The sequence below is a fragment of the Apis mellifera genome, linkage group LG5, assembly GCF_003254395.2.
Source record: "Apis mellifera strain DH4 linkage group LG5, Amel_HAv3.1, whole genome shotgun sequence".
NCBI classification, from domain to species: domain Eukaryota; kingdom Metazoa; phylum Arthropoda; class Insecta; order Hymenoptera; family Apidae; genus Apis; species Apis mellifera.
Genome location: NC_037642.1, coordinates 12,256,733 through 12,272,982, shown reverse-complemented (window position 1 = coordinate 12,272,982; position 16,250 = coordinate 12,256,733). Strand labels below are relative to the sequence as shown.

At 36.4% G+C, this 16,250-nt stretch overlaps 1 protein-coding gene and 1 long non-coding RNA gene across 4 annotated transcripts in view; one reads left to right on the top strand and one right to left on the bottom strand.

The window, feature by feature from the left end:
- Window positions 1-16,250, bottom strand: part of LOC408862 (prolyl 4-hydroxylase subunit alpha-2) — a 323,379-nt gene that overhangs the window by 284,107 nt on the left and 23,022 nt on the right. The window lies entirely within an intron of this gene.
- On the top strand, window positions 5,376-10,627 carry LOC102656631. The gene is made up of 3 exons (XR_003304639.1): window positions 5,376-9,591; window positions 9,675-10,315; window positions 10,585-10,627. It is a non-coding gene; the product is annotated as an uncharacterized LOC102656631 (long non-coding RNA).

Below are 16,250 nucleotides of genomic sequence, written 5' to 3'. Positions count from 1 at the left end.
GGCGCGCGCATCTGGCGCGGAAGTCGACAGAGTTTATCGGGCGCGAAAGGGCAGTCGGTCCGACTTCTCGCGCTGCAACTCGACGCGTATAGGTCGAACGCTAGAGAACGCTATTATATACGCTATACCCCGAGAGCGACGATTTTACAACCGATTAAACTTCGGCTCATTGGATATTACGCCGGCGTCTCCCCTTGCGACGGTGTTAACTGGAAAAGCCAACGTATGCTCTCCTTCCTTTGGGAGATACCCGCCCCCCCCTTCTCCCTCGCTTCTCTTCGAAAACTCGGCTGTTCGCCCTACTCGCGTAAATATTAAACGGAGCGATCGAATTTTCGAAACGAAGGGAAAATAATTGTCCAAAATAATTTTTTTATTTCCGTATGTACGTGTACTTTATTTTCGCTGAAATTTTATTTGCGGTTTTATCATTCAACGTTGCCAGCAACATTATTTCGTAGTTGATACCTATTTTATCGACACACGTACTTACATTGTTTCGTAAACAAATAATTACGAAATTATGTATTAATAAAAATATATTATTGTTATTAATAAAATTATTTTATTTTTATAACAATTATTAATAATAATATAATTAAATATATTTCTATTCAGCCAAACCCGTATATTTTTATTTACTGTTTTCACTGCCCAGTCAACAGACTATATATACCTTTTTTTTTTTGCACCGAAATCCGTCTTTTTGACGAATGCATTGGAAAATGAAATTTTTTTGCGAATTATTTGCTTGAAATCCATGGATTTTTATTTATATACGTTTATCTTCGATACATTTTTTACACATAACTGACGTTATCTTGGCTCCTATATACTTAAAAAAACATATTTAAAAAAAATGAAAAATGGGAAAAATTGTTTGTTCGAGAGAACAGAAGAAATGCTGGCAACGAAGATTAACGTTTAACGTGTATCTCGAACATTCTCCGAGAAGAATAAAAAGAAAAAGAAAAAGAAAAAGAACTCTCTTAACACCTCTTCTCTTCGAATCATATATTTTTAAACACCAGTGTTTCAACTTTCTTTTCCTTTCCCCCTCCCCTCCCCCTATTAATCAATTAATCGCTCGAAGGAATCTCGAAATGACGAATCGTCGTCATCATCGTCAATTGTATCGCATCGATAAATCGATATATCGATAAATCGATCGTCGAAAAAAAAGGAGGGGGGAGGGGGGTCGAACGAGATTTTTCGATTTGCTGGGCGCCGAAAATTTCGTGTTCGGCGCGAGAATCTCGGCCGTTCAAGTACCCTCCCCTCCCTCCCTCCCTCCCTCCCCTCGGATTTAACGCGATATAATGAAGGAGGGAGGAGGGGGGGGGAGCTGTTACGACCAGAAATATGGAAATCGTAGCAATGGTAAAATCGCGCGCTTAATTAAATACAATTTCAATGTTTCAACGGGTTGAAACGTGCCCCCCTCCCCCTCCCTTACTCGCCCTTCGAGCGGTCTAATGCAAAATATATCATTTCAATTTGTATGCAAATTAACGCGTGTATTTTGATTATATCAACCCGACGTTTATTACCGCGTCGCGCGACTGCAATTTGTACACCTTCCTGCCCCCCCCCTCCCCGCCCCTCCTCTCTTTTATTTTCTTCCGTGTACCACTACTATACGCCCACCCTGGCACCCCCTAGCTTTAAACTCGCTGTCTGTTTTTCCGGTTCTCTCTGCCTCCTTTCTCTCTCTCTCTCTCTCTCTCTCTCTCTCTCTCTCTCTCTCACTCTCTGGCAGTCCGTTTAATAAATGTTAATTAGAGCGCTTTTTAATTACATTAATGCAGTCGAGGGATCCGGATGGGAGGAAGGAAGAGTGGGAGGGAGAGGAGAGGAAGGCGACATCCAATTGCACGAACCGATTTTAATTTATACAATTACCAACGAATTCCATCGGTTGTGGCCGCGTCCACGGATCGCAGATTTCCTCTTCTTCTTTCCTTTTTTCTCTTTCTTCTTTTTTTTTTTAGTTAATTCCATTTCGTAATTTCCAGTAGCGAGAGCGGAGTGAAAAGGTGTATAATAAAAAGGAAGGTAATACGGTGATGGAGAGAGAGAGAGAGAGAGAGAGAGAGAGGCGATATTTGGGATTTTCCACGGAGTAGAAACGCAACGAGCGCAATTAAAAGGAGAGGAAAGGGCGGGGGGGATACGGAGGAGCCGAGACGTTGTTGGCGGAAACACACGGCAGGCCGCTATTTGCGCTAGAACGTTAATAAGCGTGTATGTATCCCGTGCTGGGAATGCGCGTTTCGCTCCTCCCCCCCTTCCTTTAATAACGCTCTGTTTACTCGACCTCGAAATATTAATTCGAGGGGGTCAAAATCGATCGTGATCGCGAAGGAGAATTCCTCTCGACGAATAAACAGGTTGATAAAAATTGAGATTCTATGATTCTAAAGATCTATATTTGGAAGTTATTGGAAACGTGGTGTAATATAATGATAGCGAGTTTGTTTGTAAGAGAGGATTTATGTGATAGTATTTTTCTATCAATTTTATTCTTCACACGTTGACTGCCGCGCCATCTATATTCGGGTGATTATTTGACTAGTTACGAAAGTCTTTGGTAGATAGTATTTGGATATTCCACAGAATGTAATAAAATGTATCGAAACAATTATTTGGAATTGATATTAATAAAATTATGAATATTATTATAAAATATTTTATATCCATTCTTTAAAAAGATCAGCATTCTGTACAAAGCTGAAGTTCGTTTGGACAAAAAACTATTGTCCGCTATACGTTCGTTGTATGATTCACTAAGCTAACTCTTCCATTTTTCTTTTTTCGACATTGGAACAAAATCAGGGAAGAAATTTTAACAATTATACCGCTCGTTACTCAACACTGTTTGAACTATTCGTAGAGTGGCGACAGAGGTGACAAGTGAGAAACCTCAGCTCATGTAATAATGAAAACAAATGATATATTCTTGCGAGCAACAGCGACTCGCGTTAAAATATCGGTGGGAGTATCTAACAGCTACAGTGGCGCACCACGTGGCCTGAAGAAGAATTTCGTCAGAACACGCGTGGCAGTCAACGTGTTAGACGTATCGAGAGACGCATCTAATATTTTTCGGTATAAAATGAAACGTGCTTATCCACATCGTAAGAAGGATTATTCTTTAAACGAATGTACAAAATGTGTATCTTGAACAATTTCTGTATCAATCCGATTCTTAATCGTAATCACAGATCTTCGAGAATCGAATTTATTTTATCCCATCGCGCGATTCGTTCCAATTCGTATCGAGTCACTTTTTCCAAATTCCAAATCTTATTTTAAAGAATTTATTCTTCACTCATTCTAATGTAACGATCTCGAAATTATAGGAAATGAATACGGAATGGAATAAAGAAAGAAAAAAAAATATTAATCAAAAAGAAAAGGAGCAAGTTTACACGAGATTAAAATTACGAAGATTACGAATCGAAATTTCTTCGATTCGTCTCGAGTTTTCCCACTTTGGAAGGAGAGAGGGAGAGAGAAGAAGAAAGGAGGAGAGCGTTTCCGCTCGGAAAATGGAAATGTCGAGGAGCGGGCGGGGAAAAAATGAAAATAAAATGAAAATAAAGTAAGAAAGGAAGGTTTCATGTCGGATTGAAAAGGTGGATTTATCGGCGGGCTCACGCGAGCCTCCAACGCTTCGAGATCAAAGAGCGGATACGACTTAAGTGCTTTTTATCAAGGGAATAGCGTAGAGATACGTGCGACGCGAAGGCGATGCTCTCTATTCGTCGATCCTCGAGATTAGAAGGCAAGCACGGTGACGTCCAAGGCCCTGTCGAACGCTTTCGTGGCGTTGATTTTTGCGCTACCGATCCCCCCCTCCCCTCCCCGCCTCTCTTAAACCTTGACGAGCTCCTACGAGCTTTTTCTTTATCGCGTAATTATAGAGAGAAGCTTGCTTTTTAATCTTTGTGCTTTAGAATGTGTGGAAATTTTAATAATTATTTGCGTGGAAATTTATTTACAAAAAAAAATTGAATTCATTGAAAGTGTAATCCTTGAAAATTTAATCCTTTTGTTAATTCGTTTTTTATGAGTTTTTTCTATCGTGTCTGATGTAATATATAATTATCGAGGAGGTTGATTCTTAATTTAACGCTTTAAAATCTGTGGAAATAATTATTCTATAAATATTATTTAGAAAATTTATTTAGGAAAAAAAAAATCAAAGAATTGATTCTATTATTTGATAAAAGTTTATTGGGTACTTGAAAGTTTAATCTTTTTGTTATAAACTTAAACGGGGTGAGTTGACGTGACTTGTGTGCTTCCTTTTTTTTTATCGCCTCTGATAATACGTAATTATCGAGAAGCTTGCTTTTTAATCTACCGTTTTAAAATATGTGAAGCGTAAAGTTGGAATTAATTACCCAGAAATCTGATTAAAAAAAAAAAAAAAAAGGAATTAACTTTGTTCTAACACTTGATTTACATAAAAAAAACAAAATCCTTTAAATTTAAAAAAAAATGTATATTTAAAAATTTTTAACTATTTAATATTATACAATCATAAATATTTTCGCAAAATATATAATCTTTCAATCATTTTTCTTTTTTCTCAACCTAGTCAAATTTAAATAAATATCGAAAATTTTCCATAAAATACATCCATAAAAACGAGTCCAATTCAGAAATAAATAAATTTCTCGAGACGTAAGTTAATAAGAAATTCGAATATCAACTTTAAAATCAACGTTTCAATCCCTCCTAGACGCACGCTTTTCGTTTGCTTCAATCAACGAACACACGAACAGTGTGACGAAGTTTCTTCGCAACTTCTGGTCATCGCTGCGTACGCGCATGCGCGTACGTGTGTTTGCTCCTTGAGAATACGGGATTTCGGTGTGCGAAACGCAGCCAAGTACGTGTAAACAGCGACGAGGTACATAGGCGCGGGTTTGCACGCCTTTGATGTTCCTCGTCGCGAAGTGGTTAATGGTAGTTAGACGAGCGGGTAAATAGAAAGTAGAGAGCTCGTTTCAGGATCGATCGAATTTTTGTCCAGCGTCAACGCGAATTGAGAGAATATACTTTCGATTAACATTCCTTTTTCTTCCAGATATCCATAAAAATTATCGTGACATGGATATTCATCATTGTTAAAAAAATCCCTCTCTTTCTTCATCATCGCTAAAACGTATCTTTTTTATGAAATATTCGCAAGAGAATTCTTTCAATTGCAAATCGTTAACCTATTATAAATATAATTGTCAAAATATCCTTAATTCAGAGAATTATTCGTCATCACTAAAAAAAAAAAAAAAATTCCTCGAAGAAAAGATTCGTTTCATTCGCCGAACATCTCTTCGAAAATCGGGAGAAAAAAAAAATTCTCAAAATCTCAAGAATCTCGCTAAAAAAAAAAAATCACCTCGATTCCCTCGACGAGTCCCTCGACGTCCACGATCTTCGTCGTCGCTAGAGAAAAAAAAAGAAACTCCTCCTCTCCTCTTCTAAAACTCCCCTTCTAATTGAAAGAATTCCCAAAGCGGATGAGAGCGATTAACAAAAAGTGGCGGTGTAATATCCAAGATTACCTCGTCAAAAATTACCTAGGAAATTCGGCTTAATTGCCCGGTACATTCTGACCAACTCCCGCCATTCCAACTCCTTCATCCCCTCTCTCTCACCCATTCTTTTTCCTCGTGAGGCACGTCTCTCTCTCTCTCTCTCTCGCGCGCGCGCGCCTGCCTTTTCACCAGAGATCTCTCCTCGGTCCTTAATTTAGAGGAAGCGAAATCCCTGGCACGGCTGATAGGCGGGCACAAAGGGCCGACGGGCCGTGTACCCTACTCGACAGGCCGCTTTGGGGCGTCGAGTGTAATTGGCGAAATTAATTAACGGTCTATAAGCGTTATCTCGACGCCGCGTACACGTGGTCGGGCGTACACCAGGGAGGGACCTAGGCCGGGAGAAGGAGGGCGCCAGCCGGCCAACGTCGCCTCCTCGCTCTCGAGCCGATGTCCTTCTGCCAGCCACGGAACAGGGGAGGGGGCAGGCAGAGAGAGAGAGAGAGAGAGGTGATATCGTTGTTGTTGAAAATTACGGCGAGAGGGATATTCCACCCACGTCCACCCTAGGTGTCGTACCCTAATTTTGACCGTGTATTATGCCCGTCCATTATGCCTGCCCGCGGAGATGCTTAATCTTCCGGAGGAGAAAGAGGAGGAGGAGGAACGTGGCTCGACCGTTGTTTCTATCGGGACGAGACCCTTTGTTTTAACCCGTTAATGGAAGAAAGGCGAAAGCGATGAAGATTAATTTTGTGTTGAAATCGTGCCACTGTATCAAGAGTCGATATCACGAACTGATGGAAAAAAAACGAAAGAAATCTCTATCGTGGTATTTGTAACATATATTAATCCGAATAATTGTGACAGAGTGGGCGTAGAGTGTTTTTTTAATAGTCATGGATCGAGAGAAGATTGAAATATATTCGTGTCTAATGTTCATTGGTGGAAAAAAATCTCGCAGAACACTTATTTTCACATTCTTATTTTTGATTATAGTATTTGTATTCAAACCTCGACACATTAGACATATATTTCAATTTTGGTGATTATCGTAATTTCGTGAAAATGAAAATAATTTTTACGATCTTGAATATTCGAATTATAATAATTCTACTACTGTGTAGCGTGTGATGTCGGGATTGCCAAGAAAGTTGTTTGAAGTAGAGATACGATCTGTCCCGCGAGACTTCTTCTCAGTACCAGTGAACGGTATGTCGAAAGTTGAAAGTATAGTTTCTGGAAAGGTGACAAAAGAGAAATGGCGGAGAAGGATCTTGTAGGATTGCAGTAGGACAATATCTTACTTGCCTTTGTGCTTGCCATCTTATCTCTGTGGATAAATAGTAAAATTATCGTGCGAAATAATTCATCGGTAAATAATCCAAGTGAATTTCGCAAACGCGCTTCCTCTTGAAGAATTTCGATTGGAGAATTTCTTTATAACTATATATATCCACGTTAAAAACGATTCTACTTTCACTACATCTACATTCCTTCAATTCTATACGCGTTAGATTTTAAGCTACGTTCACACTGAAAGCACATCAAAAATATTATAATTGAAAACGTTGCCTAAAACAATGGAAACCAACTTCAGTCGACTCAACGCCATATTCTTTGTTCAATGGAATAACGTATATTATCCTATTTCTATACACAACACAAGCAAATTTAACTAATTTTATTCGCTAAATATTCGTTCCTTCAGAAAGAACGAGAGAGAGAAAGAGAGGATCAGCGAGTGTCCGCGAAGAACAAGCTCGACAAAATCACGGTCGTCGTTGTCGCGGGAGTCGCGTTGGCTTCGAGCAAAGCCGCGGATATATCTGTGCAGTGGTTGGCCGGCCGCAAAACCGCGAACCGTAACTCAATTAATCCGGATTGATCCGTTCGTACACACGAGGGGACGTTTCCGCGCCCCGGCATAAACAGCACCGGGCCCCGCTCGTCGATCGATCACCGTTCGCCCTCCTCTCGTCCACCGCGCGATTATATCGCGGATTACGCGCAAGATTTTCGAGAAATATCGTTGGTCGGACAGCGGTGAAAGACGAGGGAGGGGAGAAAGGTTATGGTCTTGCGAAATTCGAGCAGGATTCGCCGTGGAAACGATCGGACGTTTCTATTGGACGTTGTCGTCGAAAGTAGTTCCGTTTTTTCACACGAGTGTCGCTACTCGAACGTTTATCCAGCCAACTTCATTCTGAACGAAGTGTCGTTATTATTATATTTTGAGAGTTGGCATTTCGTGGTTTATAAGAAAGATTCGCTCGATTCGTGTGTTTGGTTTGTGTCTTCGTGTGATAACAAAGACCAAAAGAAGCACTTTCGGCATATTTTACTTTCTTATTAGAAGAAAAGATAAGAATACTGTTCAAACAAGAAAAAAGTTACGTGAAGTTGTGGAAAAAGTGTATCAACAGTGTCGTCAGTGACAAAACTAGTTTTTAAAATTTCGTTCCGACAGTTTCGACGTTAAAGCCGCGTTCTGCAAGACCAGTCGAAGCTAATGAAGTTAAAACAAAGACATTGAATTTGTCGAATTCGACTGATTTAGTGTTTCATTATCATGAAAAAGAACAAAATTATTTTTCGAATGATATATTGATTCGAGTAAAATGATGATCGTTTATAAATGAAAAAGATAGATTGACGGTTTCTCTTTCTTGATCTTATCAACGAGCAAGCGTTGTTTAATTATTAATCTGATCTTTGCCGGGTTTATAGGACTGAGATTAAGAGAAGTAGTTCAAAGCTAGAATCGATGGTAAAAATTTATTTAACTTCTTATCTAGTTTTTATCGAGTTTGCTTTGGGTTAATATCTTTTCAACTCTCTTCGTAATAACACTTTGAAACCAGTATTTTAACTGTCGAATAAGATGAAATATTAATCGATATTTCGACTTTCCTTTTTTTTTTTATTATTTTCATTATTATTAAAATTCTGCGGTGGAAGAATTCTTTTTATTCGTTATATCGTTGAAATAATTTCAATTTGAAACATGCGTCCATCCCCGAGAAGGTCAATAAACAACGATCGTCAAATAAATTCTTCGCGTATTGATGTGAAATATATATATATATAAAAAAAAAAAAAATCATCAAAAAGTACCTTTTTACAAATATTTTTATAAATAAATAATTCATCTCGAATAATTCTCTCGATGAACGATAATATCATTTCAAAGAGCCAGAGTATCGAGGAAATCATTTTTTTTTTTTCTCCTCTCTATGAAAAAGATTATTGAACTGTTCGAAAATGTTCTGGTATCGAATGGCTTCAGCCGTAAGAAAACGTGGAAGAAGAAGAAGAAGAAGAAAAAGTCGGTCGAGCTTTGACCCGGCGAGAGAAAATTGTCGTGCAAGGGTTTCTCGATAAGGAATAAAATAACGCGTGTGCGTCGAGTTGAGTTCGCATGCGACGCGCAATAAGTCTTCCCGAACGACAAAATCGCGAGCGTGTCGCGAGAAAATACCGCGTGAACGATAAAAAGATCGAGAAATACGACGTTCTCCCGATAAATATTTCCTTTCCCCTTCTCCTCCACCCTCCCCTCTCCTCCTCCACCCTCCCCTCCCCTCTCCTTCCACGCACCGTTTTCGAAGTCCCGAATCGAGGAAGAAAAAAATTGGGATTCGTTTGAAACGAATGTAATTCAATAACAATCGAAACATTCAATAAAACGTTCATCGAACGAGTAACAGTCTTGGAATAACGATAACGAATATGATTTCGACGGTCGAACCTTTTAATTTGCGGTGTAACGCGCGAAACACGCCCACCATCGCTGCTCCCCGATGATCAATCATCGAGAATAAATATTTATTAGTCGAAAGGTTCACCGAAATTTAAATAATTGAAAAATAAACAATTTCCAATTTCAATCCCCGATACCTCTCAATTTCAATCGAAACCGAATTAAACTGATAGCACGTTTGTATTTTCCTATTGCCCGTATGTATGCAACGATTGATACACGGTTGATTACCAGAAAAAAAAAAAAAAATTTGTTTCACGATACAGAGTTACGAAACACGTAAGCGTAATGAAAACACATTTGTGTAATTTCTCTTTTTCATTCTCATTACATTCTATATATATATATCTCTTTATTCGTAGAATTCCGTCGCTAATTAAGACGACCATTTATTTGATAAGATCGGCCATTTTGAACGAGAAATCGCCGTAATAGTGAAAACGTTAAAGTCGGAGTGAATCGCTTAATGGCGAAACGAATACGAACTGGTGACAACGAATAATATTTAAATTACGAAGAAGAAGAAAAAAGGACGATCGGAGAGATGGAAACCGAAAATTGTTCGATGAAGCGAAACGAAGAGGAAAAGAAAAGGAAAAAAAAAAACGGCGGAGAGAAGGGTGAAAACGGCAAAGAAAAAGCGCGGGAAATTCGATTGGCAATCGAGCCGGTATCGGAGAAACGAGGATTTTCCAAGTGGTGGCCGTCGACAATTACGCACGGCCCATTTAAATGTAATTCGACGCTGTTCGATAGAGCCGAGTTGAGCCGAGTCGAGCCGAGTCGAGCCGAGTCGAGCCGAGTCGAGCCGAACAGGAAATAATGTCTCGACCGATTGTTATCGCGCCACGGCGATTGCCGATGCGAATCAAATTAGATTTCGAGAGGCTTTGAAAAAATGAGGTGAAGAGAAAACTGAAATCGTGAAGTATATTGAATTGATAAAGGATATAATTTAAGATTGGACTGTGCAATGGATTGTTCCAAACGGTGTTTCTAAAAGGTAACGTGACATTTTTTTCCCTTTGCAAAAATTTTCCTTTTAACAACTTGTTAACGAAAAATGATCGAATATTTTTAATCCCTTTGTAGAAAAGTAAGTGTAGCTAAAATCTTCTTGCAATTATTAACGAAGAATGAAATTGATGAAATTACTTCGCGTTTTCTCTTCATTAAAAGTAATTCGATCTTTTCTAAAAGAGAAGTGATCTTTCTCTCTTAATTAAGAGATGAATTTCTGATTCTAAAAATTGTTTTTTTTTTATGTGAAAGGATTGGAAAAGGAAGGTTTGGAATTTTGGCGGGGGAAAAAAAAGGAAATGGCCGAATAAACCGAGATAGGTCACGCTCGATCGAGTGTAAACGATAAATTACGATCCTCGTATTAAACCGTAACAATTAATTCAATAATCGCGAGGTCGGCCGGCAAAGCTCCCATTTGTTAAGGCTGATTCATACAGCGCAACCCTGGCAACCGTATTTTCTCTCGAGTTCAACGATCGAAACGATGAAATCGATGGTTCCTCCGCCGCTGAGCTAACATCGATGTTAATATCGCCACCGTGCCATTATCCTCGAAACGAGTTCCAGTCGCGCTAGATGAACGAGTTTTGGATATTTTCCAATACCTGTCATCATCCACGCACATCGTCCACATTTTATTATTATTATTATTATTATTATTAATTTCTAAGCACAATTTATACCTTTTTAATTTTTTTTTTTTTCATATTTCTAGATAAATAAACGTATGGATATTCATTGTCGAAGAGGACTAGAAAGAACAAAGAAACAATAATATGGAAATAAATTACATCGAGAATATTTATTTTATCTTTGACTACGATTGGACGTTTTTATTATTATTATTTATTATTATTATTTTCTAATTCAACGAAGCACAAATTGTGTCTTTTTAATTTTTTTTTTTTCATATTTCTAGATAAATAAACGAGTGGATATTCGTCGTCGAAGAGGACTCAAAGAAACAACAATATGGAAATAAATTACATCGAGAATACGAGTTTTATCTTCGACTACGATTGGACGTTTTTATTATTATTATTCATTATTATTTATTATTATTATTTATTATTATTATTATTTATTATTTATTATTTATTATTTATTATTATTATTTATTATTATTATTATTATTATTATTTATTATTATTTATTATTATTTATTATTATTATTATTTATTATTATTTATTATTATTATTATTATTTTCTAATTCAAAGAAGCACAATTTGTCTTTTTAATTTTTTTTTCATATTTCTAGATAAATAAACGAGTGGATATTCGTCGTCGAAAAGGACTCAAAGAAGCAACAATATGGAAATAAATTTTATCGAGAATACGAGTTTTATCTTTGACTACGACTGGACGTTTTTATTATTATTATTTATTATTATTATTATTTATTATTATTTATTATTATTATTATTATTATTTATTATTTATTATTATTTATTATTATTATTATTTATTATTATTATTTATTATTTATTATTATTTATTATTATTATTTATTATTATTATTATTTATTATTTATTATTATTATTTATTATTGTTATTTATTATTATTTATTATTAATTATTATTATTATTTATTATTATTTATTATTATTATTTATTATTATTTATTATTATTATTTATTATTATTTATTATTATTATTAATTATTTATTATTATTATTTATTATTGTTATTATTTATTATTATTTATTACTATTATTATTTATTATTTATTATTATTATTATTATTATTTTCTAATTCAACAAAATACAATTTATGCCTTTTTAATTTTTTTTTCATATTTCTAGATAAATAAACGAATGGATATTCTTCGTCGAAGAGGACTCAAAGAAACAACAATATGGAAATAAATTACATGGAGAATACGAGTTTTATCTTTGACTGGACATTTTTATTATTATTATTATTTTCTAACTCAAAAAAGCACAATTTGCGCCTTTTTAATTTTTAAAAATTTTTTTTCATATTTCTAGATAAGTAAACGAGTAATCGAAGAGGACTGTCAAAAAAACAACAATATGGAAATAAATTATATCTGGAATAACGAGACACTGGTTTTATCTTTGACCACGTCTGGACGATATCAATTCGCGGAAAGAGAGAGAGAGAGAGAGAGAGAGAGAGAGAGAGAGAGAGAGAGAGATGTATCAGTTCCAACGGAATAAATTCTTGGGAAATATTTGTCCTTCGAGGGAAAGAGATATTCGTTCTCAACCTGGAAGTTTCTATATTTATACCGTCCAAGAAACACGTCCGTTTCAATTGAATTTCACTTCAGAATCCTTGTTACAATAATAGTTATACTTTCTCCGTATTACTCTTCCAAATATTCGCTTTTCGAAATAATAATTATTCACGAAAAGATATCGCTTCGATGTCTTCATCTTTTTTCTTTTTATACGATGTCAAGATCATCGTGAAAATTTTATTCCACGTTTATTATTCATTATAAAAATTTAAGTTGGTTAATTTAAATTTTAATCGAGTTAGAGATAATTGACGATGGGATACACATTGACAAAAATCAATCAACATTTAATAAAATACGTGCTATTTATTAATTCGAAACAAAACTTAGGAATCGATGCGATATTAATTACAATATAAAAATTTATTCAATTTCCATTTCTCATAATTTATTATCCACACATGGTAACAATAGGTTAATATAAACTTTCAAAGAAACATTTACTCGACTCCCATGCTTATCCTCCCTCCTTTTCCCGCTTTCGCACCGATCTTCGACCACGCGCGAATCAATTTCATCGTTTATCGAAACGCAACGTGAATCGAAACCGAGTATCTCGATCATCCGAACATCCGCGAATCTCCGCGATTCGCTTAGACCGTTACGTTAACAATGCTTAGACGCACACGCCTCGATTGATTCACGAGCTAAACACCTTTCCAACAGCCATCCATCCACTCGAGCTTCCGATTTGATTTCCAACCACGGAGGGATTCTGAATGCGCATGCGCGTGCGCGCTCGCGTCCTCTTCCTCTCTTCACCTCCTCCTCCTACTCCCAGAATGCAAAGCGCTATCGGCGCTGACTAGGCAAGGGGCGACAATCGGATGCGGGGATGATCCAGGGGGGAGGGAAATGTCTTGAAATCGGGATCGAGAACGCTGATCGGGCGAACTAACTATGAATGGACGGATTAATGATGGAGGATGCGCGCGGTGGTCGACCATTCGACTCGATGGATCGATTATTATCGATGTCCCCCCACCATTCGTTTTTCTTCGTCACGTGTTTCTCTCGCGTGGGAAGAAGGAGTGGGGGAGTGAAGTTCGTTGGAATAATGTGATGTGAACAAATTTAATCGGAATTGAAAATGATCGAGTAATGTTTATTTGTATATGTTTTTTCACTACGATTATTATTCGTAATTTCAAGTGTTAAATTTTCCTCACACAGCTGGTTTATTTATCAACTTGTAGAGCGTAGAGTTTCGAGATTATCTGGAATAAGACAAGATCGAAAAATATTATTACACGCGTAAAGCCATTAATCGATTGAAGAAGTGACTTAAAGGTAAAAATAAAGTTACTTCGAGTAATCGCTTATTAAAATTCTTAAAATAATTTATTCTTTTCGAATGACAAATTATTAAAGTAAGAATTTATTCGTATTACTTCGGCTATTTTTACGCATCGAAATTTCTGGAATTAGACGATCTAAAAATATTACTATTTCTAATTATAGAAATGAAATTGCACGTATAAAACAGAATAGGCATTAAAAAGTAACTTGAAATATTCGAATAATTTATTATTTTCCTAGAATCATTAGAATTGTTAAAGTAAAAATTTATTCGTGATTCTCGTATTATTAAATTTTGCCTATCGAGAATATTTCTGGAATGAGACGATCCAAAAATATTATTTATAATATATTATTTGTAATTATAGAAATTGCACATGTAATATTGCTTATTAAATTATTTCCAATTATTTCCAATTATTATTACAATCTTCAATTATCGAAGTAAGTAGATATCACAAATCGATTACATTGATATATTGATCGATGTAAAATCTCGATTTACCTTATCTCTCGCCAATGAATTTTATCAATATTTCGAAAGAATGGAAGATTTCTCTGCAATTTTTATCTTGCCTGGATGGCGAGATCTCTCCTTGGAAAGTACGTTTAAACTTTCTTAACCTTCTTTACCAACCGGGTTTGTTTTCTTGTGAACGCGTGGAAAGAAGGTTTGCACATCGGGTTATTATTATATTTCGAGCGATGAATCATCGAAGTAACTTTACTCGTAACTTCGACTATTAAATTTTCCGCATCGCCGGTCGCCAATCCCTTCAATCCCAAAGCCTTGGAAGCTAATTTCTTCTCGACATCGATATAACCTCAAAAATCGTAAGGGATACAAACATCGTTCGAAACTCTGATGAAAAGGGAATCCGTTGTTGCAATTATTAAAAAAGTAACTTAAAGTTAAAAAAAAAAAATATTACTTTAACTAATCAATCGTTAAAATTCTCGAATAATATTTATTCGTAGTTGTTGAACAATAAATTATCGAAGTAAGTTAAATTTCCCCCATCTTCATCCAGAATTAAACATAATTCAGTTAAATTCAGTTTTTTTTTCTACGATTTATTCATATAAAAAAAAAAATTTAAACTTTAGAATTTTTTTCATTTTGTAGATACGAACGAAATTTCTCTTTTAAAAATCTCTTTTTCCGAGAATTAAGGAGAATTTAGAAATTTTTCTTCTTAAAATTTCGTTTTTAAATTCGAACCGTTGGAACGCGAATATCTCGGACGAATGATATCCGAGACGAGAGATCTCCGATTTGCAATTCATCCTAGATTTTCCTAAACTCCTTTCAACATTTTGGCAAAACCCGGTATGAATTTCAAATTGTAGCTGTGTAAGTCGCGATTTTCTAGTCTAGAATTTCATAAAATCCTTTCCGGATTTTAGCGGGGGCGTAATAGATCAGATTTCCCCGTGTATAATCTCCCCCCTCCTCCCCTCCCGTGGAGCAATCGAACGTTTGGAAACGTGGACGCTCTTTCCTCAATTCCCCGACCAAACAATCTCCAGAAAAATCGCGAATCGTTTCGTTTCCTTCGAAGCGCCTATTAATTCGTGATCGAGAACGCGCCAAAAAAAAAAGAAAAAAAAAAAAAGAAGAAAAAAAAACGCCCAATCCAAACGACTAACAAGTCGTTTAATAAAAAACAGAAGCCTGGTTAACGAGCCATAGAACACGGACAGAGGGGCGAAAATTTTCAGAGGAACAACAACAGCAACAACAACGACGAGACAATGAAACGTCGGGCTCGATCGATGTTACGTATTGTCGTTTCGATCGAGGTCGTGTCCGAGCCGTACGAATGAACGAAAAATCAGTGGAAGGGGAAAGAGAGATAGAGACAGAGATAGAGCCGCAGAGAGAGAGAGCGAGAGCGAGAGAGAGAGAGAGAGAGAGCGAAAAATAATATATCGTTTAACCCTTTCGATTCTAGCGAGACACCGAATCCCAATGAATATTTCTGGTCCTCTGAGGAACGCAATGTGTACCCGATATGTTACGTTGGTTTGTATCTTTTTTCATTCTGCCCGATCATATACGTGCGCTGTGCCATCACTGATTGACATCCCGAGAGAGGGGGGAGAAGGAATGGAAATATTTTTCATTTCGGCGAGAAATTCTGAATTCTAATTTTTTTACACGCTACTATAGCGTGGATAAGATAAAATTCAGTTAAAACGACTATAGCATCCGCTCGATTCGTATTTTTAAAAATAAAGATGGAAGAGGAGAGTTTGGATGAGAAAGGTGAGACCATACGGCGAAAAGCCAGGCCTTCGAATGTTTTCCGTTGAATGGGCGCCATTAAATCGATTTGTGAACGCGAT